The 17,563-nt window shown below is 51.3% G+C and overlaps 1 protein-coding gene across 1 annotated transcript in view; it reads right to left on the bottom strand.

Moving 5' to 3' along the window:
• Nucleotides 1-16,970, bottom strand: part of PPFIBP2 (PPFIA binding protein 2) — a 130,570-nt gene extending 113,600 nt beyond the window's left edge. Inside the window, exon 1 of the mRNA XM_036258343.1 lies at nucleotides 16,844-16,970. The gene's annotated coding sequence lies outside the window, so the exon portion shown is untranslated. The remainder of the gene's footprint in view (nucleotides 1-16,843) is intronic.
• Between the last annotated feature and the right edge of the window lie 593 nt (nucleotides 16,971-17,563).

Here is a 17,563-nt window from a genome sequence, read left to right as displayed (position 1 = left end):
GTGTCTCCTGTGTCAATACTCCTGACTGTTATTGCCCACGTTTTACAGACAAGGACTCTGAAGCTTGGAGATGTTAAGTCACTGAGTTAAATCGCACATCCAGGAAGAAGTAGAGATGGAATTTGAACCCAGGCTGTCTGGCTCCAAGGTTATGTTCTTAACCACCATGCAGCACTTCCCCACCACGCCTGGCCACCTCCAACCACATTCTTCTGTGTTCCTGCTACTCCGGCCACACGAGTGCATTCTCACCTTGTTGAGCCTTTTCATGCTGTCCCCTCAAGCTAAAGGTCTCTTCTCCAGTCTGTCCATCAAAACTAATTTTTCAAGGCCCAGATGATTCTCCTTCCTCTATGACAGCATCCCCACCTCTCCCTGTCCGAGAGAACCCCTGCTGAGACCCACAGCACATGCTCACACTTCATTGACTTTGTTTCACAGTGCCATGGGGCTAGCCAATGGGAGGACACGGACATTCTCTCGTTCCAGGACCTTCTCACCTGGGGCAGCTAAGTTCTGATTGGTGGGAATGAGAGAAGGAACAGCGCATGTGTGGCCCAGCACCAGCCTTCCCTCTGTTTCCAGAGCTGCCTTGCCAGGAGGCCTGCAATCATCTAGGTCTCTGATAGAGCGAGGTACGCTACCTCAGCAAAGGGGTGCACTGGGATCCCTGCCGGCCACGTTCTCGAACACCTTGATAGCACTAGAGCAGATATTTTGATCTCCATCTGTCTGATTCCAGGTCTTATTTTCCAATCGGTGCCAAACTCAAAGGGCATGGAAGTGTTATGAATAATGACCAAATACCCCCCTCGGTCTGTGTCCCTCCCAGTAAAAGCTGAGTGACAGTGCCTGCAGAAGACCTGGTCATTGTTGCTCTGTGTGGCAACCTGGTGAGCAGTTAGGGATCTCTGCGGGTTGAGTGCTGATCACTAACAGGGAGGCCTCACAGTGCCCTGGGTGACAGCCCTACCAGCCACATGGCGCCTCTGTCTGGGAGCCTGGCTCCCCAGCAACCTGCACATGACCCTGTAATCCACTTTCCCAGGTAGGGTAGTGCCAGGAGGGCAGTCTGGGAGGGCAGGCGTTTGTGTTGTGGCCACTGGACAACACCTGCTAAAGTGAATTAGTCCACTGGTGCCTGGTTTCTGGATTAGCCTGGTGAGTTTGGTAGCATGAATCGGGCTCCCAGGCCACAGGCACCCTCAATGAATAGATAAGGAGAGTGTTTGACCCTGGAAACAGCCCACCCAAGCAGTCTTTACCTCTGTCCTCTGCTCTGCCCACACCGGCCTGCCCCATGGCAGGGAGAACTTACCCCGCTGACAGGAACCTGCTGGCAGTGTGTTTCATCAATCCCTTCACAGAAAGCTACTGCCATCCTCCTCCTCCTCACAGCAGAACACACACACACACACACACACACACACACACACACATTTACCTCGGGGGAGGAAGAAATGGACATCGAGTCATTTCACTGCCTCAGCCTGAAGACAGATTCAGAGAAATGCTTCAAATGTAACCTCAACCTGAATACTTCCAAAACAATTCATCTCAAAAACCACCACCTAAAAAGTATAAGCAGCCAGGGGCCCTTGTTAGAGCTGGGTAATGGGTGTGCCTTCCTTCTACTTTTATGTATGCTCGGGTTTTTTATAGTAAAAGATTAAACACACACACACCACTTAGGGGGCTGAGCTTTTCCAGAGGGAGGGACAGGATCCCACCTTCCCTTGCTAGGGACCAGCAGAACAGAGATTTGGACCTCAGTTCCTGATGACTCATACGGTGTTCTTTCTACAGTGCCACTCAGAGTCCTGAAGGTGCTAATGTCTGATCACACTCTCACCTCACCCCCTCAGACCCTCATCATCTCCCACCTGGGCTGCCAGAGCTGCCTTCTTTTGGTTTCTTTTTTTCTTCATGATGTTTCTTTTTTTTTATCCTCACCCAAGGACGTTTTTCCATTTTTTGTTCAGATAGAATGGGAGGGAGAGAAAGGAGGGGAGAGAGGGAGGAAGGGAGAGAGAGAGAGAGAGAGAGAGATCAACGTGAAAGAGACACATCAAGTGGCTGCCTCCCACACAACCCAACCGGGGCTGGGGACAAACTACAACCGAGGCATGTGCCCTTATCGGAAACCGAACCCAGGTTTCTCTGGACCGCAGGCCAACGCTCTAACCAGCCAGGGCTCATTTGGCTTCTTACTTCTAGTTGACTCCCCTTCCACCCCTCTCTTTCCCAGTGAAGACAGAGTATGTTCTGCAAAGCTTATGACATTACCCCTCTGCTCCCAAACTGTCCATGGCCCCACTGTTCCGGGAACAAAGCTGCCTTCTGGAGCTTGGCCATCAAACTTCTCCAATGAGACCCGCCTGCCCAGCTGCACTTCCCACCATACTCTCAGGCCCAGTCCCAACGGGCCACCTCCTCGTCCCTCAATCCAGAAAGATTTCCCCATTTCCTCTGTTTGGGATGCTTTTATGTACGTATATTTTCAAATCCCACCCATTCTGAAGCTTGATACACGTGCACCAACCCCAGGAAACCTTTCCTGACACCACCACCCGTGTCTGAAGGTGTAGAGGCCTCCCCTCTGCTCCTGCCGTACTCAATACCCACCTTTCCCTTCTCACGTACAGTCCTGTGTGTATGCTTCCTCGGTATGTCTGTCATCCTTCTGAATTAAGAAGCTTGAAAGCGAGCAGTATGTATGTGCTATTCACCCTTCTATCCTCAGAGCCCAGCAGTGAACCTGACACAGGGGACACTCAGTAAGTACTGGCCGATACAAAATGATCAAGGTGTGTGTATGTCTCAGTGGTGAGAAGAGGGAGGAGAGAGGGGCGGAGGGAGAGGGGGAGAGAGGGAAAGAGAGAAGGGGGGAGAGAGAGAGAAACATGGTCAGCATCCTGAAATAAGGTGGGAAGGTGTCATAGCAGCCTCTTCAGTCTCACTCTCTCCACACCTGAGGCCCCTCTCTTTGCAGCCTGATGTTCAGAGGTGAAGGCAGCTCTACCATTAGCGGAACTTGGCCATGCTTGGGCCTGGCACGAGCAAGAGACATAATAGATTAATGCAATTATACTCCCACAGGACCAACAGGAGAAGAGGATGTAACTTCCCCTGACCGATGATAAAACCAAGCATTTCTCCTCAATCTATTATTTTAGAATGCTAAGCAACAAGGGAAAAAAAAAATAGATCTGAATTGGCAATTTTTCTCTATCATCTACAGTGCTCAGGGGTCTCCTGCATAACCTTAGTTGGCCTGCAGCCAGCTTCCTTCCACCAGCCTCCCAGGCTGCCTGGGGAGGAGCACAGGCTCCGGAATTTGGCAGGCTCGAAGCAAATACCAATTGAATTAATCAAAATTTATTCTGTTTTTTTGAATGTTCATTTCAACATTTGTTAAACGTTTTCATTTTGAATCAAGGCAATACCTTTTCTTTTGCATTAAAAAATAAAGTTTAAGCCAGTAGGAGACCAAAGAATTTCCTTAGACAGGCTGTGTGCACTGGCAGCAACAGCCTGGCCCCTGCCTCGGTTAGAGAAGGGGGCTTCCTCTGCGTACCTGGGCTGAATTAGCAGCTCTGCCTTCACTGGAGGGCTGAGGGGCACATGGGAGCCAGATGAAAACACCACACAGAACCCACTGCTGCCAGAGAGCCCAGACTACAGGGGAACAGCTCGGACTGGACTTTCCTGGGCTGAGCCTTTGGACAAGGCCGATCAAGCCTCCTCCACTGGGCTGGGCCTCCTTCCTCTGCTGCTCCCTCGGCAGGACCAGCAGTAAGTGCCTCTCCATCTCTCACATGACGCTGAACCTCGTCCGGGGAGGATTTGGGAAATACCCCCTTATGGGCTAAATTATGTCCCCCTTTCCCAAAGTCGTATATTGAAGTCCTAACCCCCAGTACCTCAGAATGTGACTGTATTTAGAAATAAGATCCTTAAAGAGGTAACTAGGTTAAAATGAGGTCATTAGGGTGGGCCCTAATCCAATGTGACTGGTGTCCTTACAAGGAGACAGATGGGCTCAGAGGGAAGACCACGTGAAGACCAGGGAGTAGGGGCTATCTGGAAGCCGAGGAGAGGGGCCTCAGGACAAACCAACCCTGCCAACACCTTGATCTTGGATTTCTAGCCTTCAGAATTGTGAGAAAACAAATTTCTGTTGTTTAATCCACCCCGTCTGTGGTGGTTTGTCAGGGCATTCCCAGCAAGCTAACACATGCCCCATCTGGTCCTGGACACGTGGTAAGACGACTGGAAGAGGGTACAACTCCCCTCCAGAGCCGTGGGCCTCTGTTCCCATCCACAGTGCCCCTTCCCTCAGGCTAAGGGAGACTTTGCTTTACATTGTCAAACCTTAAATGACACCCGGGTCAGGACAATTCCTAAGAGTCCTTTATTTTCCTTGTAAGTCAGCTCTGGGGCAGTTCTACCCGGCGACCTAGACCCTTTAGCGGGGTCAGACTTTGGCATGCTGCAAGGAGGACCCCCAAGACCTCTCAACCTGACCAGCCACCAGGCTGCATTCACGGAGCCAAGCTCCCTGGGCCCAGCCCTCTTCTCTTCAGGCCCAGTCAGCAACTCCAGAGGATGCTGGGGACGGAGGGGCGGGCAGGGCTCACCAATCATGACACCTGCCGCTGGGATCGCTTCCCTCCCCCGAGAGAGGCCCGAGAGAGGCTCCGGGACTTTCCCAGGAAAAGTGACTCAGGAAACCCCCAAGTGCACACAAGCTCCTGCAGATCAAAGAGAAGCTGGCTGGGGACACTGCTCTAGGTGTTTCTCCCTGGGGCCCCAGGCGCCTTGCTCCTGGGAGTCTGTCAGCCTGACCCCAGAGGATGAAAACCTCTGCAGAATCTTCTGGGCGCCTCTCTCGCTTTCCTCACCTTCTTTTGTCCACACAGCTGGGCCATTATTTCCCATGGGAGAACCCCGATGGATCGTTCCTCAGACTCGGAGTGACTCCAGAGCCCCAGGAGGGGAAGGCAGTGCTGATACCAGAGCCCCACACCCAGCCCAGGCCGACCCCAAGCCTTTGAGACTCCTTGCCATTCCCCCGAAGAAGGGGAGGAGCAGGAGGCAGCAGGAGTCCAAGCTTTGGAGTCGGACCACCTGGGTTTAAATCCTGGCTCTACTTCTTGGAGCTGGGTTAGTTTTTGACCTTGGGTAATACATATTAACCTCTCAGGTTACTATGTAACGGAGATGAGAATACCTGCCCTACACAGGGCTGGCTGGTCAGAGGGTTAGGAGGGAGGACAGAGTCAAGGACCCGTTCGGTGCCTGGCCAGCAAATAGGCAACACCCGGCCTCCCTGTCTCGGAGAACAGGTCCCTACCTGCAGTATTCCAGAAGATGGATTCAGCTGAGACCAAGACCCTTATCAGGGCCTCCCCTGTCTCGGAGAACAGGTCCCTACCTGCAGTATTCCAGAGGAAGATGGATTCAGCTGAGACCAAGACCCTTATCAGGGCCTACATGTTGAGAACAGGGAGAAAATATGACTTGAGCGGTTCCCAGATCTCTTGGGGTGGCCCCGATTAGGCAGGTCTTGGGGGACAACCATAGTGCCTGCTCTAGCAGGAAGGCTGGGGCCAGGCTCTCACAGTCCCTTCCCAGACATTCCACCAGTCTCACGAGGCGCCTGGCTTAGGGACAGTGAGCCGAGTTTATGGTGATCAAGGGCCATCTGAGGGAAGACCCCCGGCAGACAAATCATAGCTGGGGGATAGATTTGGGAGACCCCAAAATGTTGTAGCTGGAGCTGAGCCCTAGGGGTTGGGGAGAGAGGGGGCCAGATCCTAACCGTGTGAAAGGCTTCAGCCTAAGGACAGGAGGTGTCCCGCCACGGGGAGGTGTCCCGCCACGGGGAGGTGTCCGGCCATGGGGAGGTGTGGCCACGGCACTTGCCTGGGGAGGCCCAATGAACTCAGAGGTGGCCTTGAGAGATGGCAGCCAAGTTGTACTTGTGACTCAGAGAGGCCCCACCACCGTGTCTGGTGGACATCACACTCACAGAACACCCGGAGCTACTCAGGAAAGGTTTCCGCAGACGGCGTGTAACAGAGATGCACGAGATGTGGGTCTCCCTAGCCCTCAGGATCCCTCTCATGAACCATTCCTCACTCAGTTGTCACTAGGTTCATTGAAAATTCTCTCTCAGGTGTAATTAGTCATGACATTTGAAGGCTGGGTGTGTGATCCTGGAGTAGCAAAGCACCCATGATTAGCAGGCAGAGCCTTGTCCCACATGAAGTCCCTGCGGCCCAGGTCCTAACTGTGGAGCACGGCCCCCAGCTTCCGCAGATGGTCTCAGGCTTTCTCCCAGGGCTGAGGGAAACTTTCCCATTAGGAAGCCTGGAGGAGCCCAGGTCCACCCTGAGGGCGGCAGCAAGGTGTAGGTGCCAGGGCTGGATCTGGTTGAGCTCCAGGAGGCCAGGCTAGACAGAGGATAGGGCTCTGGGCAGACCTGTTCAACAGTAACAGTGGCTGGCTCTAAGGACACTGGACAGTAAAGAACCCCAACTTCAGCAGGCAGGCACCACCAGCACCCACTTGCTCAGAGCCTGAACATGTCACTGTGAAAACAATGCTCTCCTTTGACGCAGGTGTCCCGGCACCCACTCCACACCCCTGCATGGCAGGCTCCCAGCAGATGCTTACGGAACGGTGTCGGCCGCTCCTCTCCACCCCCATAGCCCAGCCTGGGTCACTGCCCAGGCTTCTCCGACTCCCCCCCACACCTCACCCTTCCCTCTAGCTCCAGAACACCATCTTGCTTACCAGCCTGCCACAGCTGACACCCCGGGGTCCCCAACAGGTGAGGTGGGTTGTAACTTGTTCCTAATGATAAAGAAGCTAAAGCCAAGAATCTTTCTGTATAAATTAGAGAAGATTCCAGATTCTCTTGCCCCAGTCCAATATACTTTCTAGAATGGGAGAGAAAATAGAGGGACTCAGCCAGGAAATCAGCAACTGCCTGTAGTACTCAGGGAGTGACCATTTCTCTGACACCATGAACAACAATGCACCTTCCTACTGTGTTCATGATATACTTCCTAAAGACACATATGTATGTATGTATACACATATCTTTACTGGGGCTGGGTATGCGCCATAACAATCTGGCCACATCCACCAGATGTTTCTCAAAGGCTAATGTCATCAGACATGTGCGCTGATCTTCACGGCAAACTTAAAACTAAATAATCTGCGCTCTCCATGTGGTGGCAAGATAGGGTGGAGGAACATAGGCTTATGGACCAGGTACACTGCAAAAATCTTACATCAGCCAATCACCAAATAAAGAATCATGGGAAAGTCCCTTATCCTGGGTCAGTTTCCTCCTCGGTTAAAGGATCCCGATAGGATCCTGGGAGATGTGAGCACAGATGACTCTCTACAATGCTTGGTGCATGGTGGGTACTTAATATATGATCACTTCAGTCCCCGATTCCCTACCTAACCTCACTTCCTCCTCAGTTCCAGCCAAACCAAACCACGGGCTACTTTCCACACATGGCCCACAATTCACCATCACCATGCCTTTCTTTGAACATCACTGCTTCCTCTGCTAGGCATGCCCTTCATCCCCACAGAAGAGGCTGTCTCTGGACCCCATCTTTCCTTCAAGACACACATCAAGTGCCACCTCCTTAGCAAGCCCGGTGCCCCAACCTCTCCTTTCTGTGGATGTTCGCTGGGTTTTCTCTGCGGGTATTACTGCCTATTTTGAGTAAGGGGTACATTCCTTCATTTCATCCAGGCAGGGACATGTTTTATTCTTCTCATGTTCCCAGCATCACAGTATTCAGCACAGAGGACAGTCAAAAATCATTTGGTGACTGAAATAATACATGAGGTCACAAGTCTACTAACTCTAGTAAGAATTACACTCTACTACTGCTCCGAAAAGGGGTAAGCATTTCCCTAGATCCAGGGGCCACTTCTGACTTTGGGGCGTTCATGGCCTCTCTTCCTACGGCCCTCCCAGACTCCTTCCCCGCCACCCCGGCCAGGACAGCGTGCCCCTCAGACATCCACGTTGCTTAACCACAGCACTCTCCATCCTCCACTGTACACCCCACCCAAAACCTCAGCCCACGGGAATAAGGCCCTGCTGCCCACAGCCCTCCCCACCCCCTCTTGGGGCAGGAAGCTTGCTCTGCGGCCCAGGCTGCAGACAGTCAAAATTCCCAGTTTCTTGGATGCTGTGAACCCAGTGCCCCAGACCACATGGCCCCAGTTCTCCAGGTACCAGGATGCTGTGTTCTCGAAATCTTCAAGGGGTGTTCCACGAGTCTATAAAGCCTTCATGCCCCAGTCAGGTGGTCGGGCCAAGGTGGGCATCGGCAGAGAATACACACAGCACAATCACTTTTTTGGGATCATAGCCTCAGTTTCAGCCCACACAGGCTTTTCCTCAGAGCCCTTCCTCTCTCCCAACCCGTTCCTGAGTGGACTCCAGCCTGTGACTTGAAACAGAGAAGCTTCTGCACAGCTTGAAGGCTGCCTCCCCCCTCCCACCCTCACTCCACCCTCCACATGCTGCAAGTCAGCTCAGAAGCCACCAATTACCCCAAATTCTACAGCACTTTTAGTTAGATGTGTAACCTTTCTGCCTCCCTGTTATTTCACAAACCTCTCTCTAGTCAATACTGCTCGGACAACACCCTCTTCAGGGAGACTCCAATACATGTTCTAGGACAGTTGCCTGGCCCGAGGGGTAAACCTAAGTTATTTGTCATTTCTTACATCATCTCAAGCTGAAATCTGCCTCCTCTTTTATTCCCTTTACCATCACCACCACAGACTCTCAACTTTGCCCTCCAGGCAAAACAGAACGTGGTAGCTCCCCCACCCACCTGGAAATGGCAATCACAACCTGGTGTCTTCCAGTCTGTCCCCAGGTCCTTCCAAAGCTTACAGGGCAGGGACTCCAGCTTTGCAGCATGAAAGGTTCCTCCTCTACCTGCTCCCAAAGTGTGCTGTCCAGGGTACTGCCCCAGGTGTGGCCAGTCTTGGTCAGTGCAAAGAAAGGGAAATGATCCCCTTGCAAGGTCTAACCCAGGGCTTCCAGGAATGCAGCCAGGCTAAGGCAGTTCATGTGGGTTTTCCACATGGTCAGGTAGGACACTCACACCAATTGATTTCGGGGCCTAAAGGAAGGACTTTGCACGTACTCTGCTACATCTTATCAAGCTGGTTTGGGCTAGGAACTCTTGTTTGCTGCCCTTGTCTTGAACTTTGGTGACCTGTCATCTGAAGCCAGGCTGTTTCCCTCCCTGCTGCACACTCTTGCCTCCTGGACTTCCTGTTCACCTCCACCATGGCTGCTCTCTGTGTCGCACATGGAGGCCCAACGAATTCTACTTCCCCCTGAAATCTATTTTTCCCAGGCTTCCTGAGATGAGCATGATAATGATAATAATACCACTTATTGACTACTTATGTTGTGCCAAGCACTGTGGCCAACATTTTCTGTGCATCATCTCATTTAATCTTTACAACAACCAAGTTAAATAGGCCTGTTCCCATTTGACAGATGAGGGACTTAAAGCTCAGAGAGGTAGAGACGTGCTCAGAGTAGCAACAGCAAGTCTGTGGAGAGCTGGGATTTAAATAGAGGCCTGTCTGATTCCAAGCCCCTGCTCCAGAGCTACCAGGGTCCTCGGAGATTAGAGAGGCCAAGTCCTGATGGTGGAAAAAAGCTGTGGCCTGCCACACTGGAACCTGGCGGGGGCAGGAGGAGTCCATTGCCTCATCTCCAGAAGCAGGACAGTAACCCCAGCCTGAGGCATTGTACAGTTCCAGTGACCGGCACAGCGAAAGCCTAGACAGACACACAGGGAGGTGGTTGTTGCCGGGCGAGCAGCCTTGCATCGAAGAACCAGATGTCTTGGCTGGTCGCAGAAGAGTTTATGTAGTAAAACGTTTTCATGACATCTAGTCAAGGTCAGGTGTCGGAGCCGACATCTATTCCTTTGCTTTAGCAAACTGCTAAATTAGAAGAGTCTGCCTTTCCCACCCAAATTCAAGTTCCAACTTCTCCCCTCCCTATTGTAACCCATTCTCCCTAGTACCCCCTCCCCTTACCGGTCCTAGTCCCTTACTGAGTTTGGAGTTTGATGCCACATGGCCCAGTGTGCCTGGGACATTCCTGTCATCCCAGGATCCCATCCAGTTCAGCACATGTCCACCTCCTTGCACTTTCAGAAGTGTCCCTGATTGGACAATATATTAAATTAAGTCTACTATTCTGAGACCTTAAAAACAATCACTTTACTTCTCTGACACCTGTTTCCCTCCCATAAAATGGGAATAACACTACTGCCTCACGAGGCAAGCCCTTTGTGAAATCCACCACAGCCTCGGTTCCACTCTATTCTTCCCTCTGGAGGCAGCTGTCTGAGGGGCCTGTCTGCACCTCTGTTGTCTCCATGAAGCAGTCCACCTGTAGCTAGCTATTCACGAGAAAACCTCTCTGATTCAAGGGAAATGAGGTTTTGTGTTGGGGGAAGAAAATCTGCCCCTGAAGAGAAAGGAGTTGCCACATATGCGTGAAGGGAATAAAGGTAACCCATTTGTGGTCTTCCTAGATTGAGCTGTGGCTTAATCCCTACACCAGACCTCTCGGCTCCTACATAACACACACACCCCCCACACACACACACACACATGCACACGCACACACACATACACACAGGTTGTCAATCCAAGGAGTTCCTTTGGGCAGGGCTCTCTGGGCCTTTCTGCAAGAAGCAGGTAGGAGAAGTTTGCTAAGAGCTATTGGGACCCCCCAGTAAAGTCCCAGCAGTGGCTTCCCAGGCCAGAGTAGCACCTGCCCAGCTGAGAGGCCCAGCTACATCTGACTGGTCCATTCCATCCATGCTCACAAGTCACTGTAGACTTATGTCTTTACCTGTGTGTCATGGCGGGAGTCCTGACCATGCTACTAAAACACACTCCCAGCGACCAGCAAGCACTGGCATTCTCTGGGAAGCACGGCAACCCTGAGATTGGGATCAACTCCTCCCCATCCCTGCCCTCAAGGAGGAAACAGATACAGGCGGGTTTGGTGCCAGGCCACCACAACAGAATATTGCAATAAAGCCAGTTGTAACCTTTTTGCTGGCGAAGGGTCTGCCTTCAAAAACACAACATCTGTGAGGCGAAGCATAATAAAGCAAAGTTCGATAGACCAGGGGATGCCTGTGTACCCAAATCAGAGCCACCCAGGAACATCACAGCAGGACAGGGGAGAGACCACAACTCGATCAATTTCGTACGACTTCACCTGGGTTAACAATTGCTTCCTGGAGACTTGTTAGGAGGCCCTCCACCCACTCACCTCTGCACAGGTCCTTTCTGGGACATGGGCAACTCAAATCTCAGGTCTGCACTCTACCTCTATCCCTGATACTTCAGTGTGGGTGAGCAGGCTTGTGCATACAGTCTGGTATGGGGGGCGGGGAGCACAGAAAGTAAAACCAAAACAAGATGAAGCAGAAATTTGCCAGACCCAGTTACACAGCTGAAAAGAGCCAAGAGGCCTGACAAGTTTTCACTCAAAGTCAAATCCCAACATTCCTTGTGTCTTTGTTTTTATTTGGCAATTACCACATGCCCGGCAATAATCTCAGTGTTTTACATGCATTAACCCAGCTCTGCCTTATCAAGCCGAGGTGAACAATGTGCCGTGGCAAAGGCAGGGCTCACCTAGGAGGCTGAGGTGTGGAAGGGAGGGGTGAGGAGGGGAGAAAATCCAGCCTCGGGCCACTGAGTCTCTGGGCAGCAGTACAGACTCTAGACAAGGTCCTCTCCCCTCATCTGACAGCTTTGCCCCACCCCCAGCATCTGGATCCCTGATACTGGCCCTACACATAGGCCCCTGCTTGGAGGAGGTCCTCGGGGGTGGTTGACTTCCCCAGATAGGCAACCCCCCCCCCTCCAGTTACCCCCGCTACAACACTGCACAGGCAACTGGCTAGATATGTCCCTAAAGTTTGTCTAGAAAAAAAAAAGATGCTTGGATCTTGGAATATATCTTTCCTTAGAACTGATAGATTGGTGGGTGCAGTCCCAGAAAAACCATTTAATATGCATGCACCCACACTAAGTACTAAGAAGTATGAGTGCTGATACCATAAAAACTCTCACTTCCCATCAGCCCACATGGGGCCAGGCCCAGGACAGAAAGGAGGACTCATGGGCCTTCACACCCCCACAGGCACTGGCTGCCAGCAGACACTTCCCTTCTGAGTCCTTGACCTATAAGACTCCAGCCTTAGCTGTCCTGCAGGCTGAATTCTCCCCAAACCTGGTCTCTTTCCCATTTTTCATTGCTTAATAGAATCTCCATCTGGATCTTCTGGCAACTCCCCTCTGGCCAAACCCACTGTGCTCCAAAGGGTAGAGCCCAAGGCCAGAGGACCAGGAGGCCCGGGTTCTGTCACCAGCAGCTGAGCCTTCTTTTGGGCTTCACCATTCTCCTGCGTAAAAATATAAGGGGCATGCAAGAAACTACCCATGGCTCTGTCTGATTCCGAAGGGAATCGAGCAGCCTCATTGGCCTTCCTGCGTCCATGCTCCTCCATGCTCTCATGTGGCTAACAATTGCCTCCTTCTTCTCCCAGCAAACTAGCGCAAAATGTCAGTGTACAATTGATTCTTCTCTCCCTCCCTCAAATCCAATCAGTCACCAAATCCTGCAGGGCTTCTTGGCAAGCTCACTCACCTCTGCTTCCTTCTCCTCTTCATCCCTCCTGCCATTGCCTTGATTTAGGTCCTAATCTACTTCAGCGGGTTAGTACAACAGTGCATTCTCACAAGAAGTTCTTCTCTCCTTCCAACCTGCCTTTCCCAGCCCGAACCCTTCTCAAAGCACAGCTTTCACCATGTCTTTTCCATACTCAAAGATCCTCGATGTTACCAGAAGAAAATTAAAGCCTTAGCTTAAATTTTCAAGGCCTTCTATGATCTCTCCCCAGGCTAAGTCTATAGCCTCATCTCTCCCGGTGTCCCCTCCCCACTTCACTATGACTCCAGCCCTGTGGGTCAGTCCTCAATGGGCTTGTCCCAGTCTTTCAGGTTCTGCTCTTGTTCCCTCCCTCATCTCTTACACAAAATAACCTGCCCCTTCACCCTTTACTGAGGCAAACATTGCAAAACCAGCTGGCTCAAGTCTCCTGTCGGCCACAAACTCTACCTGAACATCTGCCACGTGTAAGCTGCACACAGACAGCTAAGAGTTTGCAGGGCCTGTGGACAGAGATATGCAAATCAAGAGCCTAAGGAGTGCAACAGAGACCTGTATTTCATGCTATACATATGTAATGTTAGAGAGAGGAGTAAACATGACTTGGGGGTGGGGATAGGAAAGGTGTTTCAAGAGATTGATCTGCATTAATCTGAAAGATTAATAAGAGTTCATTCATCTCACAGAGCAGAGACCAAAGGCCTTCCAGGAAGAAAGAGGAAACAGCATATGCAGAGACAGAGAGGCACAAAGGATAGGCATTGTTGAGCTGCTCAGTTTGGGGAACAGTGGAGATGCAGCTGGTGAGCTAAGTTATTGCCAGGTTCCGCAGGGCACTGAAGGCCACACAAGGATGTTATACTTTATCCTTTCAGAGAGGCAATCCGGTCCCATCTGTGTCTAGACTTTCTTTCTACACATGTGTTACAGAGGTCCAGGTGACTATACAACAGGAAACATGGTGATTAAAAGCATCATGCACAATGAATGCTCAGTTATCAGTGAGCATAACTGTGTATGTGACAGAAAGAGGAAATGAAAATAAGAATTATCAAGGAGCACTGAAGTAAGAATTACCTAGAAGCACTAAACAGGTATCATAAATTTCCTGAAGTCAAAGCTGAGAGCTAGCAGCCGCCTAGAACTTGAAAGTCCTCGGGGAGATCAGGGTCTACAGCTAAACAGATGCTCTCAGACAGCACCTCCCGGAAGATGATCCACCTGGTGCGTGAGCGGTAAGAATGGACCTCCTGAAGATCCGCAAGGTCGACAAGACCTGGCTTTCAGAAGCTGTGAAGGATACAGCCCACCTTTCTGAGACTACCTGTGGATTCTGTGATAATGGAGACAGTGTTGCAACCAAATAATGATGCCAGGAAACAGGAAGTGGGACTGCTCTGAAGAAGGAGGAAGCAGGAAAAATAGTGACTTAGGAAAACACAAAGCTGACAAATGCTTCAGCCTAGTTGTGTCCACACCAAGTAGTGAGAGTGTCACATCTTTTTTTTTTTTTGCCTGAGTATCACCTCTTGAACAGGGTGTACAGTCTGGGAACTTAATTAGTGCTGAAATACCTCCTAGTGTGTTCATGTGAGCTCTTCCTTCTCATATTTTACAATAGAGAATCCACCAGAGGATTTTAAGCAGGGGAACGGCATGAACAGATTTGTATTTCAGGAAAAAAATTTTCTGATGTCCTGGTGAAAAATAACTTCAAATCTTACCCCAAATGTTACAGTCCAAAGTACGTGCCACCCTTCCTCCAAAGCTGGATTCTCGCAGAATTCGTCTTCCCTCCTCACATGACCTGTGCAGTCAGTCAAGACTGACACAGCTTCCTCCCTGGCCCCTGCCTTATAGATGTTCTCTCTCCAGAGTCCCTCCTGACAGAATGCTCCACAATCTCAGACCAAGTATAAGGCCTCATCACTTCTATCCTGACTGACTTTCCAGGGTCTTACCTGGGCTCCCCACCCTTGGGTGTCTTTGCCCCTGGCCACTGCTTCCCACAGCATTGCCAAGAGTCCCCCACACCCAATCACACCCCACCTTCATCAATGTCACCTGGGGGAAATTAGGATAAAAACATCCCAAACCTACTTAAATCTAAATAGTTTAAAAGCTCCCCAGGTGATTCTGAGGCCTAGCCAGGTTTGCAAACTACTGCTCTAAATCCTTGTTAGAGATAGTGAAGGGATCTCACAACCAGGAACAGGTTAGAAATGAAGAATGTCAGGTCCCACCCTTGACCTTGAGATCAGAATCTGCATTTGAACAAAATCCCAGGTGATTCTTAAGCTTGTTACAGTTGAGAAGCACTGTTCTCAAGGGTTGCCTGACCATTCATCCCACACTATTTACTGAATTTTCTCCACATCAGACTACGGTTTGGGAAGTTGGGAGGATCTAGGGCCAAGGTCCCTGTCTTGAAGCTCACAAAAACATCCATCCTTCCCCTGCTTAAGACCCATTATTGACTTCCATGCTTTCAGACAACGTCCAGACCTTCGCCACCCACCTGGCCTTCACCAGTGGCTGGGGACATGTTTTCCATTCTTGTCAATTTCACTGCCCACCACTCACCATAGGGGCCCAGCTGGACAACTTGCCACATCTCAGGGCTAGCTGGTGCTTGCCTGCTACACAGTTCTCACAGCCCCGGTCACACACTACCCACCTCTGCCTGGAGAAACTTGGGAGATATCCTTTGAAGTCCTTTATATACATGTCACCCCCTTCTTGACATTATCCCAGATTTTCCCTGCTCAGATGAAGGACAGGAATTCCCACAACTCTTTGCTCATATCTCCTTCATGGCATTCATCTCATTCCACTTAGTCTGCAAGTTAGCACACCTACTATAGCTACCCCAGTAAAGAAGAGACCATGATACTGTTTGTCTCCCAAGCAGCAATAGGCTAGTAACTGGCACATCATCAAATCTCAAAGTAATAATAATAATGTGTTAAATTACCACCCACTTCAACGTCAGTTAAACATGAATTTAAGCAGAATATAAATGAGCTGCTGCTCGTAAGCGCAAAAGAGAAAAAAATCTCTATATCAAATAACATTATGTGTTTTCCATATACAAATAATAATCAAAGACTGAACATCCTGAAGATGAATTAATTATGTTTACAGCCAATTACCTTTCCGTAATTGGGCATTTAATTTCACAAAATGCAATAAAATTTGGAAACACTTCATATTTGTATTATAATCAATTAAGGAACTGGGAGAGGAAGGAGAGAGGAGAAAGACAGAGGTTGACCAAAACTGGAAAGGGAGATGGATCTATACCAACTACCCAGCTGCTGTAAATGTAAAAATAAAATACTCTGAATTTATTTTTTAAAAGGATGAAACACTGACTAAAATGCTTGTTTCAATTCTATCCAAACTTTAAAAGTTCTGGTCTTTAGATATAATTTTATTTTTATCTGAGGAAAAACTGGGGTCTGGAGTGGGAATGTCAGGAGGGAGAGGAGGATCCCACTTTCAAATAGGACCACCCCCTTCTTGCAGTCTACTGGGAGGCAGTGGCTAGGCAGTTTCAAACGCAGGTTGCATTTTTGCAATTACAGTATAGAGCTGGTCTCAGCCGAGGCTTTGCATCTGGACACACGCTCCGTCGAGCACACATTTACTTGGGCAAACAGCCCGTAAACTTCTCGGCCACCTTGGGCTCTCTAGGTTACACTGCTCCGCCGCCTGAGCAGAGCTCTGACATACCACACAGAACCAAAGGGCCCGACCACCCAGCGCATCTCAGGAACATCCCAGCACCTGTAGGGGCGCAGACTGTCCGTAGGTTCCGGGCAGAGCAGGGTGGAGATTCGGAGCGAATTCCTAGAGTCACACCGTCCTCCCAGTCTTCTGGCCGGAGAAGGGGAAAAGGGTCCGCGTCCTCGCGCCTGGGACCCGCTCTGGGACCATGCTGTCACTGACCTCTACTCCGCGGGTGGCTCTAGGATCTGGGGGCGCTCCGAGTCCCAGGCAATGCCCCTGCGGGCTCCCAGATCAGACCGCGCAGCGGGCCTGGGGACTTGGGCAGAGCCCACTGACCTGGGTGCGGGGCTCCTCTCCGGGCGGGTCAGGTGTGCGGGCCGCTCGCGTGTCCCTCTCACCTCGGAACATGAGAGCTGAGAGCCAGGCTGCAGGCCACTGACCCACCGACCAACTGATCCACCAACCAGCGGACCGACCGGCAGTGGCCGAGTCTGGAGCCCACGTGACGGGGGCGGGGACCCATGGGAGGCTCGTCCCGCGGCGCCCGCTTCCCCCGCCTTCCTTCCCCTGGGACCGCCCTTCTGCCACTCCCCCACCCTCTCCTGCACCGTTGCGAACCGTAGGGACCGGTCCGCCACAGGTTCCGGTTCCTCAGGGACCGGCCTTGTCAGCCCCGCCCCTTCGAACCTGCCTGAGCCCTGGTCCGCCCTGCCCCGGCCCCGCCCCCTGGACCGCGCTCCTTGTTCCCAAGCCCCGCCTCTCCCCGAAGACCACGCCCCTTAGCCCCGCCCCGCTCTGTCACCTCCCCGTTCCGCACCCTTCCCGCCCTGGGGAGGCCGCGGTAGGGTCCCCAGCTCTCAGTCCCTTGGGCTCCCAGCCATTCAGCACCATTCCCCGGCGGAAAGAGATGAAAACGGGGAAGCAGAAAGGGAATTTGTCGCGAATTGCAAAAAGAGAAGCCATAGAAAAACCGATTAGAGGCACACCCAGCGCAACATTTTGGGTGTCTGGACTCCCCGACCGGTGCGATCCTGTCCAAATAGAGGTTGGCCAGAA

The sequence above is a fragment of the Molossus molossus genome, unplaced genomic scaffold (genome assembly GCF_014108415.1).
Source record: "Molossus molossus isolate mMolMol1 unplaced genomic scaffold, mMolMol1.p scaffold_m16_p_13, whole genome shotgun sequence".
Lineage (NCBI taxonomy): Eukaryota > Metazoa > Chordata > Mammalia > Chiroptera > Molossidae > Molossus > Molossus molossus.
The sequence above is the reverse complement of the archived record's forward strand: the minus strand, read 5'-3'. Positions and strand labels throughout refer to the sequence as shown.